Source organism: Mustela putorius, unplaced genomic scaffold (assembly GCF_011764305.1).
Source record: "Mustela putorius furo isolate JIRA1106 unplaced genomic scaffold, ASM1176430v1.1 tig00000095_pilon_pilon_pilon, whole genome shotgun sequence".
Classification (NCBI taxonomy): Eukaryota; Metazoa; Chordata; class Mammalia; order Carnivora; family Mustelidae; genus Mustela; species Mustela putorius.
In genome coordinates this window covers 9560815-9575689 of record NW_025421280.1, presented here as the reverse complement: position 1 = coordinate 9575689, position 14875 = coordinate 9560815, and the positions used below count along the sequence as shown (strand labels likewise).

At 41.2% G+C, this 14875-nt stretch overlaps 1 protein-coding gene across 5 annotated transcripts in view; it reads left to right on the top strand.

The window, feature by feature from the left end:
* Positions 1–71: 71 nt before the first annotated feature.
* The window catches only part of ATXN7 (ataxin 7), a 137320-nt gene continuing 122516 nt past the window's right edge, over positions 72–14875 (top strand). For 2 of the 5 annotated variants that reach the window (XR_006606193.1, XM_045078128.1), the window contains exon 1: positions 267–637. The gene's annotated coding sequence lies outside the window, so the exon portion shown is untranslated. Of the gene's footprint in view, positions 122–265; positions 638–698; positions 974–14875 lie in introns of those variants that run through there. The other 3 variants (XM_045078123.1, XM_045078117.1, XM_045078124.1) reach the window with 3 other exon arrangements.

The window sequence follows — 14875 nt, the reverse complement described above, 5'->3', positions numbered from 1 at the left end:
GGGGGGCGAGGCCAGCGGGCGGCGGCGGCCCCGGCTGCAGTCCGGGCCCCCGCCGCCCCCCCTGCCGCCCCCGCCCGGCCCACGCCCAGAGGCCGCCCCGGAGGCCGCCGCCAGCCGCCAGGTGAGCTCGCCCGGCCGCCGCCGGGGTTGCGGGGGCTGCGGGCCGCCGGGCTCCGGGTCCCCCGCGCCTTCCCGGGGAAGGGGACCGTCGTCCCCGTCGCCGCATCCCAGCTGGCTCAACTGGGGGTGGGCTCATTGCGCGGGGTTGGGGTGGGGGGAGGTTGGGGAAGACGGCGGGGACGCCCGGACCGGCTGACCCGGGAGGCGCTCAGGACTAGGGGCACTGAGGGGGCGCGGTGCTAGGGTCCCTGCGAAGTTGGCGCCCACGCGCACCCGGGCGGGTCTCGAACGCCACCCCTTGCGCCGGGCGCGGTCTGCGAGCCTCAAAGGCCCCGGGTTCCAGGTCGCGCGGTTCCGGCCCTTGGGGCCGCCCCCTTCCCTCCTTGGCTCTGGCGGGTGTTCCGCGAGGGGGACGAGAAACTTGGAGACCTCCCGCAGGAGTTGTCGGAGCGACCTGAGAGCGCGGTGCCCGCCGACCCCCCGGGACGCCGGGACCCCCCGTCGGTGATCTGGATGGGTGCTTTATTTATGTTTTTCCTCTTTGATTTTCAAGGAAAAAAAAAAAAGGCTCTGTGATTGTCCCCATCTTAAGGGGAAGTTGAAAGTGAAGCGGGGGGCGGGGGGTGGTTGGTGCTGAAGGAGTAACGTTGCCCTGTGTGTAGAGTTACACATTTCCGGAGCACAGTGGAGATCATAGTGGCATCTCTTCCCAAAAGTCACTTTGATTCAACTTCGATGAGTTTCTCGTAAATGGCAACATATAGGTGGTGAGAGGCGAGAGGAAACAAGAACCAGTACAGCTGATTTGATCTCCAGTGGGATAGATTCAGTTAGCGTCTGAGTTTTAACCCAGGTTTGGAAATTTATTGAACATAAAGTTATTTTCCAGCTTTCCTTTCTCCCCTCTATCTCCCCCCTCCCCCCCCCGGGTACCCTGACTCTTCACATCCGGGCTGAAGCAGTTTCGTGGGTTGGATTTGGTTCTTTCTGGTTCCTTGCGAAACTTGGGTTCATTCTCTCAGTTTTCTCTTAGGTCTTTCAAAGAGGAAAGAGTTGTAAATGCGAATGGATGGCAGTGAAATGTGTTTAACTTCTAACTAGATATCAGTATATCATATGTAAAAATTTTTTCACATGTATGAAGTCGAAACTCCAGCAATGTTCTAAAAGAATTAGCATCGTTGATTTTTGGCACAAAGGCAAAAAAAAAAAAACCCCAAAAATTACTTTGAGTGATGATTCTGAGTTATAATTTGACCTCCCCAAGGGTGTGAAGCCCGTCTTGGCTTAAAATAATACTGACTTAAAACTCTGTGTGCGCATGGGCATCAGGCCTGGTTCATTTTCTTGGTTTTAGGAGAGAAAATACTTTAACCAAAGGGAGACTTACTTTAAATCTTAGGTCCGATACACTGTAGATTGGAAGTGTACATTGATTATCTATATATCCCAACTGCATTTTGGTGGGGATGGTTGTATAAAAGATAATGGTCAAGGGGTGAAATGATGTTCTGTGTAAACTACTTGTTACTTCACCTTATCATATAATGGTTTTGAAACAGTATCTAGTGATTTAAAATAATCTTTAGTTTGTTTATAGCAGAGTATCACTACCCCTTGTAACTGTTAAATTTTCATGAGACATTCTCTCTCATATTCATAGATGGAGTTCTGGACAAAAACTTTTTTTGTTCATTTTGTAACTTAAAAATATGGTGGACAACGCAAGAAATTTTGTAAAGCAGTAAGAAAAGGAGAGATCTGAAAGTTTAAAGTTTGAGAGATACCTAAAAAAATAAACATTTCTGAAAGTTCTTGATCCAAGTGGTTTGAAACACATCCAAATTTGAGCCTTTGTGAAATTTTTAAAAATCTACTTTGCCAGCTACTCAATTTAACTTGCTTCTGCCTGACAAAGATCTATGTGTTAAACATTTAAGAATTCTCTTAATTGACTTTTCTTCATATCATGTATAGTAAAATGACATGTTTTAGTAAATTTTAGTAGTCTTTTTTCATATAATTATATCTTAATATGTTTGTGAATGTTAAACTAGGAAGGACTCAAGCCTTAGGCCATACTAATGTTTCTTTCATTTATAGGGAAATCTTTAGGCAGAAAGAAGTAGCAGATTCTGAGCTGTAACAAAACGGATTTGGACTTTGAACTTAAATAATCTTAGATTGGGTGATTTTATGTCATTAGATTGTTGGTTTCTTGGAGACTATGGGAGTCTAGTTACAGAAATTTGAGTGTTTATTTAATATTAGCCTTTTGAAATGATAAAGGATGATGAGAGAGCTGGCTCTAGTATCTTTACCCTGGTCCTATGAAATGATGTAGACATTTCTTGCAGTATGTTTTTAGAGCAAATGTTGTTCTGGTGTCTTTGGACCTCTAGGGGGTCCATGAATGGGCTTCGAGAGACTCCTGAACTCTGTAGTTGTGACCAAACTTTTTTGTTTTTATATGTGTCCTTCTAGGAAAAAATGTCTGTGGTTGTGTTATAAAAGAGGTCTAGAGCCCCAAAATGTTAGAGTTATGTTCTTTTTTTTTTTTTTTTTTTTTTTAAAGATTTTATTTATTTACTTGAGAGAGAGACAGTGAGAGAGAGCATGAGTGAGGAGAAGGTCAGAGGGAGAAGCAGACTCCCCATGCAGCTGGGAGCCCGATGCGGGACTCGATCCCGGGACTCCGGGATCATGACCTGAGCCGAAGGCAGTCGTCCAACCAACTGAGCCACCCAGGCGTCCCTAGAGTTATGTTCTTATTGAATAAAATGGGAGTTAGAATAATCCTTAAAGGGAAGAAAAAAGGAAATACATATCTTTGTGCCCAGTGTTTGCTGTTTAAAGTTGTCTTTAGCCTAGACATGTGGTCTTAGAGGTGCAAAAACACTTCCATTTTGTTGCCACAGCAAAGCATTGCCTGTTAGTTGATAAACCATATACACACATAAAGGGCTTGACATGCTAGTCCTGGGTGCATTGTGGCTGTTTTTAAATTTAAAAAATTTAGAGCAGATAGATTGATGGTTGATAAGCAGAGATCTGATCTTGACAGCCAGCCCTTAGAGAAAATGGTTCACCCTGTGCTACTCTCTTACGGCTCTCCAGCAAATCTGAAATGCGACTGGGAAGTAATCATTCTGAGAAAATGTGTTTTTGCCTTGGCCAAACAGCAGAGCATGGTGGGAGTCTCATCAAAACAGACTCAAGTTCAAATCTGGCTTCTTTCATTCACTGTAGCTACTTTACCTACCTGACCCTCCCAATTCCTCATCTGGATAAAGCCTGTGACAGTAGAGGTGTAAGGAGTAGGAATGAAGTTTCCTGTGTAAAAAAAACCTCTCCTCATATGGCCCATATTAAGGACTTGGGAGCTAGATGCGATAACCACTGATCAACACAGGAATGAACGTGTATAAACATGGTACATGGTAATGATACATATTAGTTCCCAAATAATAATGGAAATATTAACAAGTTGAAACATTTTTAAAAGATTAGGTTTTCAAAAATGAGTTAGGATTAAGTGGTCCTTACTTTGTAGATATCCGGGAGAAAGTTGAAGGAAGATGGTAGTGTGTTTGGTAAAGGTGAAGACATGGGTACTGGGCAGGAAGCGACAGTAGCAGCCCGCCAGTATCATAGCTGCGTCTTTGTATAAGATTCCATTTAACTTCTGCTCTTCACTTGCAATTTAAATGAAAATTTTAAACTAAAAACTGTCCTTGTACTTTCCAGCCCATTGTCTCTGAAAGTGTTTACTCACCTCCTTGTGTTGGGGACCCTCATAGGTACTCCAGGGACTTCATTAGTGGAAGCTACCTGTAACTTTGTCTAATTCTGGCATCTTTGAAATGCCTCCGCAGTTGGGTACCTGTATCGATTTTTTTTCTCAACAGGGAAAAGAGTCTGGAAGAACTGAATTGTATTTTCCTATCTTTAAGCATTGAAAGAAGAGAAGGTAATTATGAGTAAGAAGAGAGATATGAATAAAATACTTGTAATATTTACGGCTATAAGAGCAAATTTGTTTCCACTGTTTCTGTGGCCTTTTTTTTCCCTTTTATTTATTCGTAGTGACCATTCATTCCTACTGCCTTTGAGTAGGGTAGTGGTATGAACGCAAGCTCTTACTGGGTTTGACTCCCATTTCCTAAGCTTTCTGATTGTGCTCAGCTTGAGCCAGCCAGCCTGAGTCTGGAGGAGGTGAGCATTAGATGAGATAATAAAAGCAAAAGACTTTGCTCAATCCTAGGCCCCTAGTATAAATGCTTAAAAGTGGTAGCCGGGGCGCCTGGGTGGCTCAGTGGGTTAAAGCCTCTGCCTTCTGCTGGGGTCATGATCCCAGGGTCCTGGGATTGAGCCCCAGGGCGGGCTCTCTGCTCAGCAGGGAGCCTGCTTCCCTTCAGGTCTCTCTGCCTGCCTCTCTGCTTACTTGTGATCTCTGTCAAATAAATAAATAAAATCTTAAAAAAAAAAAAAAGTGGTAGCCATCTTGAGGATGGTTTCTTTCTTGTCTTTTTTGAAGGAAAAGGTAGTATATTCTTTCAGAATATTCCCATAAAAACCTTTAGGGATCATCCTGTTTTCAACACATAAAAGCCTTTCACATCTTTCTTGTTACCATGGGCAGGTAGCCCAGCATTTGCAGGACCTATTAGACCTGTCTGCTGTTCTTGGCAGTGGGGTTGTGTTCTCTGTTAGGCTGGCAGGTTATGTCTAAATCCTGACTTTCTCGGGGGGGCAAACCAATAAGCGTGCACAGGTTTGGAGCCGTGATCCATCCATGATTTTTTGGCCTAGAACAGAGATCAGCAAACTTTCTGAAAGGACACCATAGTAAATATTTTCCAGTTTGTCAGCATCCCCTTTCCCCCACCCCCCATCTCTCTGTTGCACCTGTGCAACCCTACCAGTGTATTTAGAAAGCAGCCAGAGACATAAGTGAATGTCCATGGCTGTGTTCCACCAAAGCTTTTTGGACACTGACACTTGAATTTCATGTAATTTTTATGTGCCATGAAATAAGTTTTTATTTGTTTGAACCATTTGAAAATGTTAAAGCTCTTCTGGGCTGGTGATATGTACAGCCAGCAGATGGATTTGATCATAGGCCATAGTTGGCTGACCTCTTTCCTGGAAGAATGTTAGACTCCTAAGTCCTGTAGGTCTGTGGCTTCACCAAGCTATACCACCCCACCCCACCCCACCCCTACCAATGCATACAGATTGTCTTTTGCCTCCTCATGTATTCCATGCTTTTGATATGGCAGCATTATCTAAGACTCCTGTCTTCCCCATTGGGATGAAACTGCCCATCAGGTTAGTTGTTCTTAGTTATAATGTGTGGCCTTCTCTTCTTAGCACATGTATTGTTATATCACCACGAAGTTTTATTTATTGCTAAAAGTGTTCTCACCTTGCCCAGTTTTCCATAAGACTTGATGTTTGAACCCTGTCCTGCATGATGGTTTTGAAAGGAATCTATGCCTTTGGAGCTGTCTCATGCTTCAAGTTCCTCTTCTCCCCTTGTCCTGGAAAAGACATAATGGATACTAGGCCCTCAGGCTGCTAACTAGACACTCTTACCTTAAGGAAATCTGTAATTGGACTCCCCCACCCCCTTTCCAAACCAAACCATGTTTGGTTAAGAAAAGCACACAAAGATTCCTCTTGTGCTCCAACCCCTGGAGATTAGCTCCAGGATTGATGTGTACAGAGCATGTAGATGTGTATGTCTGTGTGTAATTTCATCTGGCCATCACTGAAGCTCTGAGGGCTGCTCCTTTTAGTTTCACCTTTTCTTTCTCTATCTCTTGACCCTTCCCTCTTGGTCATTGTATGGGATGCAGTTTGGTGACCTGGTAATTGCTGTAACTGACTGGCTTATTTTTTGCCTCCCTGCCTTTTAACATTCCCTACTAATTTGCTTGTTTTGCAGCAGCTATGTTCTTTTTGGAGTAACTTTTCAAAACATGCTGAAGTTATTGGGTATTTTAGAATCTTCCCCCTTCTAAATGTAAACCGTGATATCAGGGTTATACATCAGTTATTTTAGATATTTAGAGATAAGATGCTGTTTTTAAAATATTATGCCATTTTATGTAGTAAAATGATGTAGATAGTAGTAAAATATGTTATTACTCTTAAATTTTAAGCGTTTCCTTTTTAAAAGGTAAACTTGGTATATACTTTTTAGATGACAATTTGGGCAATATGCACCCAGAGTCATAAAATGGCAAGTCAACATCCAGAAATTTATCTTAAAGAATTGGTCACATGTGTGTAGATGGGTGTACCAGACTGCTCACTGCCCTGTTTTTTTAAAAATAGCAAAACATTGAAAGTAATCCAAATGCCTATTAATAAAGGATTGATTAGGTCCATAAGGACCTACCCATGCAGTAAAATACTGTATAGTCTGTAAAAAGATGATGCAGGGGTGCCTTGTCGGCTCAGTTAGTAGAGCATGCAGACTCTTAATTTTGGGGTTGTGAGTTTGAACCCCACATTGGAAATAGAGATACTTAAATCTTTTTAAAAACTGATGCAGGTTGATATTTGTTGACATGGAATGATGTTTAAAAGAAAGAAGGTAGCATGAGAATAGGTATAATGTGTGATTTTTTTTTTAACGATATTTAAAAAGATTTTATTTATTTATTTGCCAGAGAGGGAGGGAGAGAGTGCGTACAAGAGGGGGAGGGACAGGCAGAGGCAGGCTCTATGCCAAGGAAGGAGGCCGTTGCTGGACTTGATCCCAGGAGCCTGGGATCATGAGCCCAAGGCAGGCACATAACCGACTAAGCCACCCAGGTGCCCATTTTAATGTTTGTTTTGTTTTGTTTTTAAAGGTGGGAAAAAGGGGCACCTGGGTGGCTCAGTGGGTTAAAACCTCTGCCTTCTGCTGGGGTCATGATCCCAGGGTCCTGGGATCCAGGCCCACATTGGACTCTCTGCTCTGTGGGGAGCCTGCTTCCTCCTCTCTCTCTCTCTGCCTGCCTCTCTACCTACTTGTGATCTCTGTCTGTCAAATAAATAAATAAAATCTTTTAAAAAATTAAAAAAAAAATAAAGGTGGGAAAAAGCCCTGGTTAAGAAACCTAAAAGAAAGTATCTTAAAGGATATACATTGAGTAATATGAACTTGTTATCTCTAGGTAATAAGATTGTGGGTGATTTTTTAAAAAATGGTTTTCTCAATTTTTCTTTTCATGTAGCATGTGCTTCTGTAATCAGGAAAAAATAAAACTATTGAAGAATAAATATAGTAATTAAAATATCTCCTATTTGTGGCTAATTAACTCTATGGCTACTTTCCTTCATATTCTATTGTATTAGAAGTGAAATATGCTTTCTCATATACCTTAAAAATGTTTACTCTTTTACTAATAAGCAAGAATATTTTTAGACTTTTCTAACAAGAAAGAAAAAAAATCCACAGAGGACTAAATAACAGCTTTCAGAAGAAACTCACTGAAACACAGACATTTACATGGTAGTATGTTGTGCCTCCTTTCTTGCTGTGGAAGTTTTTCCTCCATTGAGATTCCTGTAAAATCACAAGGAGTTCATATGTATGGAGGCAGTATAGTGTAGTGTTTAAAAGCCTCAGCTCCACTAACTACAGTCTATGTTACTTTTAGCCATTTATGGCCTCAGTCTCCTCCTCTGTAAAATGTGGGCAAAATTGGGGCACCTAGGTGACTCAGTCAGTAGAGCACACATGCAGCTCTTGATCTCGGGGTCATGAATTCAGGCCTCATTGAGTGTAGAGCTGAATGAATGAATGGATTAATGAATGAATGAATGAAAATGTAGGCAATGCCTTGCTAAGTTGTGAAGATTAAATGAAGCAAGTGCTTAGCAGAGTCCCAAATACTTAGCAGTAACTAAGGAGGAAGAAGTGGTGGGACAAATAAGGGTATATAATATAATAATAATAATAATAATGACAGGGATGATAACAATATTGGCTGCTAATATTTCCCTCCTTCTAGAGGCTTGCATGAAGGCAGAGCCTTGTTTGCCACATTCACCATCCTAAACCCTCTAGCTACTAGACTCGGTACCTTGACCAAGATAGGAGTATCGTCTAGGTTCACTTAGTCATCAGCCATGCTCCCTTTAGTGTACTATCTCTGTGTGCACTACCAGAAAAAGTGTTCAGGGGCTGACAATTCACTGGTCTTTACAGAGTTGGTACTCCATAAATATTTGTTGAATGCATGGTGACCTAAGCAAGCCCTTCCTCTTGACAGTGATAGTGAACTTCTAAAAGAGGGTTTTGGTCATCTTTAAAGTAATATGGAAGAAGATGTCAGGTGCAAAAACTGTTAAAAGGGAGAATCTGTTCTGATTTCCAATATTTGAATGAATCATAGAAATTTTGTTTCACTTTTTTTTTCTGTCAGTCTTAGCTCAGCTCAGTGCACCTGCATCCTTGTGGTGTACCTGTGATAATTTTAGAAATTTTTCACTTTATTTTCACTTAAATTATTCTGGTGTGGGGATATGTTTTACTTTCTACCCTAAACACCCAAGTTCTGAGATACATTTCAGTGTTCTATGAAATTAGAAACATTGACCTGGCCATGAAGAATGAGAAGTATAACTACCATCTGGCTGTGACATACTCATTTGCAAACACTGGGGCTTTGGGTTTGTTTGCAGGAAATTTTAGGAAATGCATGGAATAAAAAAATGTAGAAATACTATGATAATTGATGAAGTGTACCTATCAATTACATATTGCAGAGTAAGAAGAACCCACTCTAAAACTTTGTGACTTAAAGTGATAACCATTTATTTGCACAAAATTAGGGCAGGAGAGTTCTTCTACTGCTCCCGTTTAGCCTGAGGTCCCTAATGTGGCTGTTACCATCTGAAGTCTCCTGTCAGAGCTGATTGGTCTCGGGATCTAGCTGGGACAGCTCTTGTGACCACCAAACGATCTCTTCCAGCAGCTAGACTGGGTTATCCTCACACAGAGATGTTGTGTTTCAAGGTGAGAGCTACAAGGCTTCTTGAGGTATGGGCTTAGAAGTCACACAGGGTCACTCAGCTACATTGTGTTGGTCAAGGCAAACCACAACCCCTGTCCAGATTCAAGGACTGAAAGTAGGTACCACCTTTTGATGGAAGATGCTGGAAAGTACATTATCGTAAGTCATGCTGACAGCAGTTGGGGGGGGGTGGTGGGTTACCGGGCAGTGGGCAGCAGTACTGTTGTGATCATCTTTGGGAATAGTATGCCCTTTGCTGTTGTGTATTAACCCTCCTTTAACCCATGACTGATAAACTCTATGGTGAGGCGTAGTGGTAAGTGCTTCCCTGTGTTATCTTTTGGGATAACAGCTTTGTGAAGTAGGTACAGTTATGACTCCCATTTTAAAGTTGTGATAAGTGAGCCTTGGGGAGGTGATGTAACTTGCTCTAGATCTTTTACCTAGTTAGGGGCAGATCCTAAAAGTCATGAAAAGTTTATCCCTGAACCAGTGCTTAGATCCATTGCTCAAGAAATTTGCATGGGGCGGGGAGCATATCTTTAGGAATCTCAAAAGAAAAATCCAGTGTCTTAAAATTTTACATGAATTCTGTATTCTACTCCATGATACATCCCTTTGTTTCACCATAAAACTAATATTTTAAAATTACTTGTCAAATTTTACCTCCCAAATCTTTAAGAAAATAGATTCTCCTTGACTGAAAATAATAGCTAATCAGCTAAAAGTCTTCAGTTGTAAGTAGTGGAAACAAAATCGGAGTACCCTAAGCAAAAACAGAGGTTACTGAAAGGATGTGGTATAGCTCCCTGAATTGACAATAGAGCTGAAGAAGCAGGCCTCAATACACAGTCTTCACAGGGTGCTGGCCTTACTAACCTTCCCAACTCTTCATAACTCCACCCTCTGCTGAGAGTGTATCTCTTAGGGTCAACTTGGGTCTGGGAAGGTGCATTGTTTCCTGCTTCACCAAGAAAGTACCTACTGGTGGGGGGGGGGCAGTGGTGGGGGTATGTGCGGTTTATTCCCCAGCAGGGGAGTGAATGCGGGGCTGATAAAACCCAACAGATGTCCACTATCTGAACTTTCGTGCAAGCTGCTGTGTGCATATTGATCACATTACTATTTGCAATATGCTGATGGCCCCTGGTTCACCCCTTTCCCTCTTAACCCCACATGCCTCTAAAGGTTCTTAAGCCCCAGTTTGAGAAAACTTTTGTAACTCCACCATCTATTTCCGTTTCTACTAATAAGTGCTTATCATTCCAAGGACAATAACATTTATCCATTTTTTTACATAGTGTTCTTTTCTATAATTTCCCTGATTTTTACTATTTTTATTTTCTAAAGATTTACTTATTTTAGAAGGGGGAGGGCAAGGGGCAGAGGGAGAGAGAACTTCAGGCAGGCTCCGTGCCTCATGTGAGTCCAAAATGGGGCTCGATCTCATGATCCTAAAGCCATGACTTGAACTGAAATAAAAAATCAGACGCTTAACCAACTAAGCCAGCCAGCACCCCATTTCCCTGATTTTTAAAAGAAAACCATATGAGCTATGGTTTATAATTTAGCCATTTATTGGTAACAGGGTTTCCGTTAGGAACAGTTTTACCTAGTGCATAGTAAGATAAATTCAGTTATTGGCTCCTGCTCTAAATGTTCTCACACTGCCCTGCTTCTGTTTTTCTGTCTTCTCCAGGTGTCTAGTGGCTTTCTTTGTAACCTTGCTAATACTTAAAAATGAATATTTTTGACTTTACAGTTTATGGGTCAAAGGAACAACCTACATTTATATAGCCGTTAGTTATTAACCCATGTTTCTAGTGCTAAAATGTTGTGCAAATACAGTGATTTTTTCAGAGCATTTTCATGTATCTACTATCTTTTTTAATCTTTTGAAGTCAAAGACAAGGATATTTTCCCTAATTTTCAGCTGAGCATATGTTTTAGAAGAGGTAAGCAATTTCCCCTGCAATATAGGACTGTTGGCAGGAAAACCTGGGTATTCTGACTACCTGTGCCTTTGCTGCAAATGGTTCAAGAACACTGGTTTCCCAGTTGGAGAAGTCTCTTCTGGTTTCTTAGGTTTCTGGGCTGAATTGGAGATGGGATATATTGGAATATATGTTGGGACATGGGTGTGTCATGGAGGTATCTAGTCGTCACCTTGGCCATTAGTTGCCACTTTTGTTTATTCTTGCTTTGGAGGCCTGGCCTCTTTTTATGTCCCCACAGATAGCCAGATGAGAAGCCAGTTTGTCCCACCTCTTCTTGCCATGATTAGCTGGTTTTGAAGTACCTCTTGGAGCCCTTCAGTCTGGCCTTTCTTACTTCCCCACGGTGTAATTACCACCTTGTGGTGTAGTCACTTGTCTTCCCAACCCCTGGACTCTTCTTTTTAATGGTCTGCTCTGTTTTCCGCTGTTTAGGCCCACCACTACAAGGGATTTTGAGAGGAGTGCTTGACACTTTTGTTTAATTAGGGTCTCTAGACAGGGTTCTGTTAACAATAGGGTTGCATGTTAGGCCCTTCCCCCTTGCTTGTAAAGTTTCACTATAGTCTGAACCATTAATGTGATCACAGTGTTAATACGGTAGTTCTTATTTGGCCAGAACTTTTTGTAAATAGAGACATCTCGACTTTTCTGTAGCTTGTAGAACCTTGTCCTAACATTTAACATTAATTTTTAAATTGTCTTTTTCTAATTTATTTCAGGTGCTGATTTCTACAGCTCCTAAACATGTTAACACTTAATACTAGACAAAAACTGTCTTTATTTCTTTTGCATTTCTAGTTTGTCTCATGGTCTCCTTTTTGCAGGCATTTTGAAACCTTCAGAATCCTTGAACTTAATCCTGAGAAAGTGCTAGCATAGATCTTCGTTGAAAAGTGCATACTTGGGGTGCCTGGGTGGCTCAGTTGGTAAGCATTAGACTCTTGATTTCCACTCAGGTTATGATCTCAGGGTTGTGGGATCAAGCTCCACACTAGGTACAGAGTCTGCTTGTCCCCCTCTCTCTCTCTTTCTCAAGTAAATCTTAAAAAACTAAAAAGAAAAATACATACTTTTTAATCTGTTTATATTTATATTTTGCTCATGCTGTTAAGTGTTTGACTTCTTTAGCTTTGTTTTTTGCTGTTTTTAAGTTTTAATGTTCTGAACACAAAGACATTTTTAGTGTTTTGGAGCATAGCTCCTCTTAGTTGCTCTAAAAGGAAGTATGTAAGACTCTCTTCACAGCTCCTCCACTACCCATCCTGTTTATTATTATCGTTCTGTAGTTATAACTATAAATCATTTGGAAATCGAAGTTAGAAAAGAGACCATTTGCCATTACATTAGGACAGTTTAAATGGAATCACTTGTTCAAATTTACTAGCTTCCTGAAGCTAGTAAAAATGTTTATGGTTTTCAGGATTCCTGTGAATATATTTCAACACTATAAGACAGTAACACATGTTTAGCTATTACAGATTATGAGAACAGTAGCTACTAGAGAAGATAGTATTCCAGTTTTCTGTTTAGAACTATAATGGAGCTAAACTGAAAAATCAGTTGTCCCAGTAAACAGCAGTCACGATGTGATAGGAGGCAGGTTTCTTAGTGTGTCTCTTGCTTTAGCTAACAGCCAGCAACGATTAGCTTTCCTTTCCATAGATCTGGTGTCAAGCATTAATCAGCTGTAGACTGGAAAGTTTTTATTGGCTAGCATTTGTAAGTGGAAGAAACACCAGTCTGTTTTTTTATCTGTAGTCTCTTAACCTTTTAACTACATACAATATCATCTGTGTGGTGTTCTTATAGAAACAGTTCCTTTAAAAAAAAAAAAACTGAATTAGTACTGAAGTGTATGAAAATAGTGAACTCTACCCTGAAGAGTCTAAATGATGTAAATTAAGGTTGTGATGTGTACTAGAAAAAAGATTGCATGTTCAATCTAGTATTCCTGTTTTTCACATTTTGAGTAGTTTCTTAATTTTAAAACAGAAGTTATAAAATGTATTGAAAATCTTAAAATACAGAAAAACTAAAAAATATATTTTGATTTTGAGTTTTAAGAATTCCATTAAAACGGTGGGGGGTTGCCCGGGTGGCTCAGTGGGTTAAGCCTCTGCCTTCGGCTCAGGTTATGATCCTGGGGTCTTGGAGCCCGCATCGGGCTCTCTTCCAACCAGGGAGCCTGCTTCCCTTCCTCTCTGCCTACTTGTGATCTCTTTCTGTCAAATAAATAAATAAAAATCTTCAAAAAAAAAAAAAAAGCGGGGGGCAGGGAGCCTATCAGGAAGGGGCTGAGGCTGGGTCACCTTTAGAGCTCTGGGAAGGAAGAGGTTGGCCCTGGTGACCATGGTCTGATGTGGTTCGAGATTCTGCCCGGGATCAGTATCGTTACTGTGCTTTGCCATCTGCCCCTACCCCCCCATCGCCCTGGTGCACAACTACAGGTTCAGTAAGGGGGGGCAAGGAAAAAAGGGTTTCCTATTATCCCTGTCAGAGGAGTTTGATGAAAAGAGATAGGCGTGTCTCTATAGTTAATCATTACTGTGCGTCAGAGGATTTGGAGAATATTAGTTAAGGAAGCATTTTCCTGACTGACGAAGAGTAACTTGGTTCTGTTCATCTACCCATTCTAGAAGGTTATTCAGTATATTCATGTAGTACATAATAAAAACAAAAAGTTAAAAAATGAATTCCATAAAACAAAGAATTACATAAGTTTGGTATTCATAGAAAGCTGAAACTTCTGAATGCTTGCAAAGTTTTGTTTAATAACTTTGTCCTGATTGCAAAATCAAGTGTTTGACTTGTTAATCTCCTCTTAGAACAGGAAACTGCTAAGAAAAAAACAGGTGTTTGTAGAAAAATTGGAAAATTTCACAAATACACAGAAGCAGATAACAGTTACTCATACTTCTACTACCCAAAGATGCCACTACTAATATTTGATATAGATCCACGCAGCTAGTTATAGAGGTATCCTATTAAATAACCTTTGGAATGAATGCTTACAAGGAAGGATAATGAGTGGTAGAAATGTATATGTAGTGTGAACCAAATTTCTTTAGTCTCAATGCCTCTCAGGTATTGCCAAGAGCAGAGGAGAGGGGCATCTCCCCCGCACAACCCCAGGATGGGAGAAGAGAGCTATCTTGCCCTTTAGCTAGCCTTGGCTGAAGTGAGGCAGATCATCTTTTCTGTAGACTATAGTCTATCTGTCTTTTAGCAACTCTGTTAAGCTGAGTGTCTTTTAGCAACTCTGTTAAGCTGAGTGTCTACTGGTTGCAGAGGGAGACATTTGGAGTTTTTGGTGGAGTAGCTTATTGAATAAGCCACATCAGTTCTTTTTAAATTTTTATTTTATTTTTCTATTTTTTAAGATTTTATATATTTATTTGAGAGGGGGAAAGAGCGAGTGCGTGCATTGTGCATGAGAGTGCAAGAGCAGGGGCGGGGGCAGACTCCCACCTAGCAGGGAGTCTGCCTCCAGGCCCCATCCCAGGACCCCAGGATCCTGGCCTGAGGCAAAGGCAGACACTTAACGAACTGAGCCACCCAGGAGCTCCTAAGCCACCTCAGTTCTTTTCAGCCCCTTGAAGAATTCTTTAAATTGGCTCTTACTCAAAAGAATGTCTCAATATTCAGAAATAGAGTCACCTTCAGTTATTTGTACTAAGTGAGAACAAGGTGGAGCAGTTAGACACTCCCAGGTGATTTCAGTTAACATCTAACCTCAAATCCAGT